This window comes from Otolemur garnettii, unplaced genomic scaffold (assembly GCF_000181295.1).
Source record: "Otolemur garnettii isolate 467f Iridium unplaced genomic scaffold, OtoGar3 scaffold00031, whole genome shotgun sequence".
NCBI lineage: Eukaryota > Metazoa > Chordata > Mammalia > Primates > Galagidae > Otolemur > Otolemur garnettii.
Window position 1 is genome coordinate 2,349,569 of NW_003852426.1, and position 6,407 is coordinate 2,355,975.

The following is a 6,407-nucleotide window of genomic DNA, read 5'->3' on the forward strand; positions in this document are numbered from 1 at the left end:
TCTACCAAAAAAAAAAAAAAAAAAGAAAGAAAGAAAAAGAAAAGATTCATTAGAAAGTTTTCTGGCTGGCTCAGAGCCTGTGGCTCAAGCAGCTAAGGCATCAGCCACATACACCTGAGCTGGTGAGTTCGAATCCAGCCTGGGCCCGCCAAACAACAATGATGGCTGCAACCAAAAAATAGCCAGGCATTGTGGTGGGCACTGTGGTCCCAGCTACTTGGGAGGCAGAGGCAGGAGAATTGCTTGAGCCCAGGAGTTGGAAGTTGTTGTGAGCTGTGATGCCACGGCATTCTACCCAGGGTGACAGCTTGAGGCTCTGTCTCAAAAAAAAAAAAGAATGTTCTCTTCAATAAGACATATAGTAGCTGGATCAAATAGTTCCAAAACTTCACTGCCATAACAATAATGCCTTCAAAATAATAGCTATTGTTTTCCTTAAGACATTTCAAATTTAATTTAAGAATGCCAAAAATGCCAATTTTCTTACTCAAGCATCATCTTCAAAAATATTTGCTAATCAGACCACTTCTCAGTTAGAAAAATGTAAATCTCATACTTCAGCCTATACACCTAGCTTAGCATTATGATAATAGCTTTAGTTCCAGCCAGGCATGGGGGCTCACGCCTGCAATCCTAGCACTCTGGGAAGCTGAGGTGGGGAGATCACTTGAACTCACAAGTTGGACACCAGCTTTCAGCAAGGGTAAAACTTCATCTCTAAAAATAGCCAGGTGTTGTGGCAGGGACCTGTAGTCCCAGCTACTCAGGTGGCTAAGCCAAGAGGATCACTTGAACTCAAGAGTTTGAGGGTGCTGTGAGCAATAAAGCTACCGCACTTAACCTCAGGGTGACTGAGGGAGACTCTGTCTCAAAAAAAAAAAACTTTGGGCCAGTGCAAGATGGCTGAGGCCTGTAATCCTAGCACTGTGGGAGGCTGAGGCAGGTGGATTACTTGAGCTCACCAGTTCAAGACCAGCCTGAACAAAAGTGAGACCCCGTTTCTACTAAAATAGAAAAACTGAGGCAAAAAGAATGCTTGAGCCCAAGATTTGGAGGTTGCTGTGAGCTTTGATGCCACAGCACTCTACCCAGGACAACAGCTTGAGACTCTGTCTCAAAAAAAAAAAAAAAGAAAGAAAGAAAGAAAAAGAAAAAAAAAACTTTGATTCAATGCAGAAATGGTCAGCTCCAGTCTAGGAACAGCTTTTTCAAAAACTAGCTATTTGGTGGGCACCCCGGAGTAAACTCAATATTGTTCACTGTGTATTTTAATGAGATACGGTAGAAGTGATTTGGACACCACTATGATTCTATGAATCACTATTACTATGTGCTTTTACCATTGTTGTTATAAAGTTTTCGTAAAGCAGCTCTAATGTGTTTGCTATTCATATCTGCTGTTCTACCCCTTGTTATTCATTTATAATGTTTTCCAGCTTAATTTTTTTGATCAACAACATGCTTTTCTAATTCTGTGAAAAGTTTAACAGAGTATATGTTATAAAATCTAAGCAATGCATTTTATCCTTTGCAAGATAGAATTGCCTTGCACACCCCATTGAACATTATATAGCAAAGAATCTACAGGTGTGCCAGAGAGCCAGGGGTCAAATGACCTACTTCTAGTCAAGGATATTTTCATGGCCCCCTGGTCCTCTGTCACATGGCTCATTAAGTTGGCTGGGGCTTTGTTCCAACCTGAGTAGTTCTTAGGAAGGATCCTTGCAATGAAGTTTGAAACTTTTTTTTTCTCTTTCATTTTAAAAAAATTAATCAGGGCTGGTTCACAAGCTGCAGTTTGAAAATTGCTAGTGGGCATCTACCACCACAAAGAAATAGAACCTATGAAGACACTATGGATTGCGACCCAATCCCAACCCCAGAAGGAGTCTGAGTCTTCATTTCTCTAAATATTTTCATAATATGCATATATCCCAAAACCAAATATTAGCTTTGTCGGTTTTTAAACTTCCCGTACACTGAACTTACACTCCCTGCATTCTTCTGTGATGCATACTACATGTATCCTCCTGATATGGGAGGATGTCATTCATTCGTTTTTAACTGTTGAAGTTTTACTTTTTATGATTACTCCACAGTTTTGCATCTTCTCCACTGAAGTTTATTTGAGGTTTTTCCAGAAACATTACTGTACATGTCTCCTGTGCTCTGAAATCCTCAGCAGCATTGGTACAGAGGCTCTGCTTCCCTGAGGCCACTCCCAGAGAGTGACAGGTCACAGCAGGGGACACCGAGGCAGGCCCATTCCTGGGATACAGGGGCCTCTTCTGATGGCCAACTAGGGCACATACGCAAGGTAGTCTCCAGAGTGTATGATGATCAGAGGTAGGGTAGTGGGATCATATGGTGCAAATACTTTAACCACACAGGATAGGGATAATTGATTTCCAAAGTGCTTGTGTCAACTTAAACTTTTATAATGAATGTATCAGAGTTTATGTTGCTGATATATTCTAGAAACAAAATTAAGAGTTAAAATCCCAGGAATAGGGCAGCCACCAAAAGGGGTTGGTGCTTGTGTGAGTTGTTGAGGCTTTTAATTTTTCTTCTCTGGGCTAATTATATATGGATATATATATATGTGTGTGTATGTATGTATATGTATAGATAGATAGATATAGATATTTAATCACTGTCCTTTGGGGAATCAAACCACTGCTACAGAGAAAGAAAAAGTCTAGCAAAAACAGGGAAAATCCAAGGGTGATTGCATTTTTTCATCCATACTGCAATGCTGGTGAAGGAGGAGAAAGAGTTTTGTGGTGTGCCTTAAGAAAAAGTGTGTATCCTAATGCAGATTATGTTGTTTTTACCTGGGACAATAATGTCCGCGGTCAACTGACATTGATAACTAGAAAGTGCTTTCAGAAGCTTTAACATCAGATTAATTCACCCAGTGCAGTTTGTTTTCTTAAGGAAACGCAACTTTGTCGAAGATTCTCTCTATTCTTACTTCACACTGCTGAGAAAAGTCTAGGATCCATTTTTCTTGGCTGGGAAGCTCTAATGCAATATGTTCCTGACATTTACAACAATTCAATGGGACACACTTTCACATTTGCTCTGTTTAAGTGTACGGGGGTTGCTGAGTTGGAAGCGAGGCTCCTTATCCTGTCAGCACTGACATGCTCTCTGTAGTGAATAACCAAAGTGTTGGATGTAATAATGCAGCCTTCATTAGCAGGACTCTGTTACTCAGCAGAGTGAACCTCATGTCCTATGATTGATTTGCTTTCATTTGTGGACTAGTAGGTTCTTTCAGTAACATAGTTATTATGGTCAATTCTTCCTGGACACTAAAGCATATTCTGTCACTGTGGAAGGTCGAGAATTGCACTAACTTTATTTATCCACTTTGGGATGTGGAGATATATCTCGACAATCCCTTACATGAGAAAAAAACCCAGGACATTTACTGTCCGCCAGTTTAAACCTGAAAAGAATCACCTTTTGCAGATCAGAGCCTTTGCTAAACTGCTGAATAGAAGGTGACTGAGTCATCTTCTTCTCTTAAACTTGTCTTCATTGGAGGCTGTCATAACAAAGATGAACTTAGAGAAGATTGTCTGAAGATTTAGGAGTTCAAGAAGATAAGGAATTTAAGATAAACATTCCATTTGATGAATTAAAGAATTCTATAGAGGACAGTGAAGTTACATACAGTATTCCTGGGGCAAACTATAAATAACTGCACTGTTCATCCCACATGAATGTGAATCATTCCACATCCACTTTCTAATTGGAATGGAAGAGAATGTGCTCACAAAATTTATAGCCTAATATATGCCTGAGGCCTTATCAATCTGCTCTAGCAGTGATATCTCGCCAGCACGGCAGCTGCAATCAGGGCTGGGATGCACTCCTGACTGAAGTAATTTCATCCATTCTTTAAGCCCCATCAGGATTCTTCAGAGACAGATTGCTAAGTTAAAGGGAGATAACAGGCCCCCTCAACACCATCCCACCTCTTTCATCTCTCTAATGGTGGGGCTACCCCTACAATGCCTGTAGTTCCCTCCACAAGACCCGCCCCAGGACACCACAGCATTTCTGATTTGGCCGGGATGGGGACAGAGTCATGGGCATCCTTTTAGCCTTCCTCTCAAGGAGACCCCTGCTCCACAGACCAGGGACCAAGTGTGGGGTTACTCCAGCGTGTCGGTGCCAGCTATGTCCTCAGGGAATAGGAAATAGCCAGGCCTGGGTCTAAGGACCCAGTGGTCCCGTGTGAGACATCACATGACAGTATTAGTCCCTGGCCTCTGCAAACCCCCACTGCGAGGGAGCACAATGGCACTCTGGGCATCTGGGCTCAATGTCGACTCAAATCCAAAGTGCAATGCTCCTCAAAACTCTACCTATTTCCCTTCCCCAGGTACCGTCACCTGAATCAAGGCTGCCAGTTCCTTTGCAGAAGGACTGAGGGCAGTGTCCCGGTACAGATTTGCTATGGAGTCCCGGAGTCCTTCTTCCCAGTCACTGGGTTCTGTATCTGAGACATGACAGAGGTCACGAATTGAGAATGGATCATGACTTTGTGTTGGGTGAGACACCCTCAGTCCCCTGCTCCCTGGTCCCTGCTGCCTTATCATAGATACTGAGCAGCACCCTTGTTGGCCACCTGTCTGCTCACAACCAGTATACACACTCCTTTAACCTACTCCACAAGCCCTGCAGGTCGAGATACTTGGCAGCTCCTCTGGGGTAGCTAAGGTGACCGTGTCCTCCAGCTTGTACAGGTAAGTGCTACCACTTTGTCTCTGTCTCTTCAGGGCCAAACCCTCCGCAGAGATACTGATGGGATTTTAGTTTATCCAGTCTGACATTCTGGCCCCTTGGCCAAACGTCCTCAAAATCCCATCCCTCCAGTGCTCCTTCGTCCCCTGCAAGGATGGCCACCTAGTTCTTGCAAAGTTCCCAAGTGGGATACCCCTGCAGCACCAGATAAGCCTGTGGATCATCTTCCAGTGTAGGAAGGGGGACATTACCAGAAAGGGGCAAGCCTCTTCACATGCCCAGAAGGTCCTGGTGGGCATCGTCAGATAACCCTGTTCACTTTGCAGAACTTTCAGATTCCCCACCAGGGCCCTGACTTTCACCCACCAGGCCTCCCCTGGCTGCGTGTCCAAACATCTCTGGAGCAATGAGACCCTCAGAATGATGTCTGCAGCTGCCATTCCACAGAGGATACTGCAGAGACCCTCCTGTCTAATAGCTGCTGCCAACAGTCCTCAGAGTCTCATCATCCTTCTGGAGGCCATCAACACAGCTCAGCAGTAACCAGCCAACCCCACCGTCTTTGTAGGTTCCCCCCCATCATTATTCTCACAGGCTTCCTTGTCACACTTGCCACAGCATCCCCTCAACCAGGGCATCTTCTCAGGTCCCCACTGGTGAAATCTAGAGCGCTGCAGTTGCTACCTTGTCCCATGGACCTCTGTGTCTCATCTACCAACCTGGATGGTGTCTGGGTGAGTGAGCTCGTCCCAAATCCACATCTTTTTGCCTGTGTTCTTAGAGCACTCCCGATACCTCTTGTCTCAGTTGGGGTCCTGTGAAGAGCAGTCCCCAATACACCATTAAACATGCAAGGATTTATTGGGGGAAATATATGTGAAAGAAATTGGGGAGAATACAGAAAAGGCTGGAAGACCTGTCAGAGCACAGTGCAAGTTGAATCCCAGAGGAGAGGAGGGAAGAGCGTCTGGAAATGTCCTCGCCCCAATGCAGGTAAGGGAATCTCAGTAGTAGGGAGCCCTGCAGCCTCAGTCAGCCTTCAGAGGAGGAGCAGTCCTGCCTCAGTTTCCCAGCTGGTCTCAATCTTTGTCCTGAAGAAGCCTGTGGGCAATGGGGACTCAGAGCAAATGGATTTCTTACTGCCATGGCGGGGCTGTCATCAATTACTCCTCCTCTGACTGAGGGCGTGGGATATGCATCCTCATCACCGCCGCAGTGACCTTGTGGAGAAAGAGAAAAATGCAATGAAAATTAGAGAATAAAGGAAGAATTACCTCTAAGTAACTGTGAAGGGATGAGGTTTGGGGCACAAGCAGAGGCACTGGCTCTGGCCAGGAGGAGGATGGTGACCCTACAATGACCATCCACACAGTGGAAGGCTGGGCATGTGGTGCAGCTGTGAGCACATGGGCAGATGGTGCTGGACACTGTGCAGGGTGTCTCTGATGTGCTCAGTGCCCCCTGTGAAGTAGGAAGGTCATCACTGCAGTGAGGGTGGGGGAGGAGGGCAGACATTCAAGCAAAGAGAGTGTGTGAGAGCCAGGAGGAGACCAGGGGCAACCCATGCAGGGAGAGGATGCGTGTTGGCCCTGGTGGAGCTTTCAGGAGGTTTGACCAGTAAGGCAGAGAGAGCAGTGAGGGTGCTGGGT

At 45.3% G+C, this 6,407-nt stretch overlaps 1 pseudogene; it reads left to right on the top strand.

The window, feature by feature from the left end:
* The first annotated feature begins 2,652 nt into the window (after positions 1-2,652).
* LOC100959742 lies at positions 2,653-4,819 on the top strand (annotated as a pseudogene).
* Positions 4,820-6,407: the final 1,588 nt, after the last annotated feature.